The sequence below is a fragment of the Wasmannia auropunctata genome, unplaced genomic scaffold, assembly GCF_000956235.1.
Source record: "Wasmannia auropunctata unplaced genomic scaffold, wasmannia.A_1.0 LD336106.1, whole genome shotgun sequence".
In the NCBI taxonomy this organism is placed as follows: Eukaryota; Metazoa; Arthropoda; class Insecta; order Hymenoptera; family Formicidae; genus Wasmannia; species Wasmannia auropunctata.
The window spans coordinates 3,414,618-3,418,356 of NW_012026784.1; positions in this window are offsets into that span (position 1 = coordinate 3,414,618).

Sequence of the window (3,739 nt, forward strand, 5' to 3'; positions counted from 1 at the left end):
TCAGTTAAATTGATTTTCCGACTGAAAAAAATTGAAATCTCGCAGTTTAAACTACGCGAACTCTATAACATTAAAGTTTTATACTATTGTTTGCAGATATAAGGTCGGAGATAAGTAATTATATTTAGAAACTATTTAATATATGTTAACCGAATACATTTAAGGCCGAAAAATAAGAAAAAAACCAATTTTTATTTTTTTTCGTCACGTTCCAAAATAAAAAAATTTGCAAAAAATATTGAGTATAATATGGCATAAGACTTATCTACTAAATTTTTTTTAAAGTGGCCAATTTTTTAGATCTAGAGAAAATGCGATTTAAAATATTCTGGATTTTTTTTTAAATAGAATTTTCAGCACAGAACGACAATAAAATTCAAACTTATGTATATGGATAGCTTTTGTAATCATGAATTTTTTTATAAAGATTAATTCAAATTTGGCGGAGAAAAAAATATCAAAAAAAATCACATCTCTTGTGATATTTCGAAATTGTGTGGATCTTTTGAAATGAAACTTGGCACAAAATTTTCTTTTATCTGGGTGGACATTTTGTCCACTATGACGATCGATTACGCGCGGGGCCCGAAATCACCTCCTTAACCCGCTATACCCTTTTATAAATAGGATTTCTTAGAGTCTTGAGAATTGTTTTTGCTGATTGCAAATTGTTCTCAAGAGCTGCGCGTGTGAAAAATGATTCCAATGCAGTCCATTGTTCTAAAATTCGATTGACAACAGCTTCAATTGACAGCCATCTAGTTTGACTTTAAAATTTTGTGTGGCTTTAAACTTACAAAAGCTTGAAATTCAGCGAATTCATTTAACGCTTAAAACTATTTTTAAAATAACTGTAAATGTCTCTTGCCAAATCTTCCATAACTGATGGTAGTTTTAGGCAGGCAGCTGAAGAACATAAGTGCACAGAATGGCAGACATATCCTAATGCAAATAAATTTGGGATTTTGCTTTTGAATCGGGTACTTCATTGGGATTACCCATCATCACAGCACAATTGTCAGCGGCAAATTCTATAACATAAAATTTATTTATAAAAATTAATAAGAATCAATAAGATATAATAATAATAAGAATTGCTTAAAACAAATATTTATTCATACATACCAATCATATTTTCAGAGGGTATTTCATTTGCTTCAAAGAAAAACGCTATAGAATTGTAAAGGTCTTCTGTTTTAGAAGACTTTACTTCCAATAAAGTTAAAAACCTATCCCTGGTAGTTGATTTTATTATATCAAAATATCGAACAACTACAGCTAAACTTTTTACAACAGAAATATCAGTTGTCTCATCAATTATTAGTGAAAACTTTGTTGTTTTTTAAATGTTGCATATTTCTTTCATACTATAAGGTGCCACATGTTTCTTCAAGATTTGTGTGTCTTTTGTTCTGCTACATTTAATTTCTTTAGCAATGTTTGAATCAGGGCACATACTTTGAATCATCTTTGGCAAATGCTCTAGTATTCTAAATAATAAATTGTGATTACTAATAAACATATACATTTTCAGTTCAGCTGCTTGTACCGCTGTATTTTTCGAATATAATTTTTTCAAATTTATCATTGGTACTTTAGATTGGCATACTTCTTTTTTTCTGTGTATATTACTTTGTGCATGTCTTTCCAAATGAGTTATTCCACCCATTAAAGTTTTATTACACAAAGTGCAGTAAGAACTTCCTTTTACGTTCTGAAGCCAAGTCCATTTCTGCTTCCATTCCATTTTAAATTTTTGATTATATATCTTTTTCTTTGGTTTTACTGTACTTTCTTCTACCGTCTCAATATTCTCAATATCATTTTCGCTTTCATTACTGTCTATATCGATATTACAAATTGTATCAAGACTACAATCATTGTTAACATTTGTATTGATCCCTTGCTCAGGTTCTTTTCCCACTCCTTGGTGTTGCTTTTTTATGATAACCCTAAAATAAACAATTAAATTATTATTTTGTAATAAAAACTCGAGTTAAAAGTGATTACATAGATTATAAAAATATATATAAAACTGTTCTGCGCATTGTAATGAGGTTAAGGCAAGTATTAAAATAAAAATGTTTACAAAAGCTTTGAATAAAGCATGAATATACCAAAAAATTACTTACTTGTCCATGTCCATTATATGTAAATTACTAATAACAAACTAAACCACAGTATATATACTGTGCTAAAACACGACTTCGAGCATATGTACATTTCACGTTTCACTTTATTTTGATGTTACACACCATAGATAAATTAGATGGCTAGTATGCTTTCAGCTTTGGTCTTCTAAAATGTAAGATGTCAGTCAATAGAGCTGCAGATTTATCAAAAATCTATATTCTCATTGGTTGAATTTTACGATTTTAGAATTATGACCGAATGAAGCATAAACTAGGCAAAATACGTCACTCGGGGTGTTTCATATTGGAGGCCGTCCTGGCCACCAGGTGGAGTGCATGTCAGTTGGTAATTGATGAGTGGTGACAGATAAATTCTTATTGAAACACATTCTTGAAAATGTAATAGATTTAAGACATTTTGTAATGACGTACTAAAATAGGTTAAAATGTAATAAAAAAGTACAATTGTAATAGAAACGGCAACACTGGGCCCGCTATTTCTTAACGTTCACGGACGACTACAGTCGCTGGACCGAAGTATACTTTCTCAAAAGCAAGTTCGAGGTTAACTCCCGATTTCTAGAATACAAAAATTATGTTGAAACGCTGACCGGCAAACGAATCAAGGCACTTCAATTCAATAATGAAGGGGAATTCTGCAACGCTGCCATGGACAAAATACTAAAGGAGTTCGGAATTCGACGCCGTTTGTCCACGCCACGCACGCTTCAACAAAACGGTGTCACAGAACGCAAAAATAGGACGCTTGTTGAGAGTGCGCGTTGCATGTTGAACGAATCTGGCCTTCCGACTTCGTTCTAGGCCGAAGTAATTACCACAGCGAATCATGTAAGAAATCGTTGCGTGACGAAGATCTTAGACAGGAAAACTCCCCATGAAATGTGGACAGGCAAGCGACCAAGCGTAGGTCATTTGTAGAAGTTCGGCATCAGGGCGTACATCTTGGACAAAACACCCGGCAAAGACAAATTTGCAACGAAAGGCATCGAAGGTATTTTCATCGGATACTCTGAAGTTTCGAAGGCTTACCGCGTATGGGTACCATCCGAACACAGAATCTACGTAAGTAGCGACGTTAAATTCTTGAACGAATTTCAAAGCGAACTCTCAAACTCGGAGGCCGAGGCGGAAATAGGTTGCAAAAATGGATCCAACCTTAAGGACACCGAAATTATCGCAACTCAAAACGAATCGTCGGACGATCACCATAATCCTTCGCAGGGTGACGTCGAGGCATAAGACGAATCCGACGATACTCCAGTCAATGTCGGTGACCAAATGCGGCGCGCTCCAGGGAGACCGTGCAAGATTTTGCAACTGATAAACTCGGTCGACCAACGAAGCAATATAACATGGTACCTGTCGTCGCCAGATCAAACGAATCTACAGTCGTAAGCAATTCTAGCAAAGACGAATGGCAAGACGCTGAATTCGCGATGAATGCCGAGATTTCGTTCCATCGGGCTAGAGTCCTAGATTATCAGAGAAGCGCGACCGGCTTATGGCAGTATCGCAAAAGTACTAGAAAATATTAAAAATGGCGTCGAATGGCCAATCATAAGTTTGATTTATTCGGCAGCCATTTA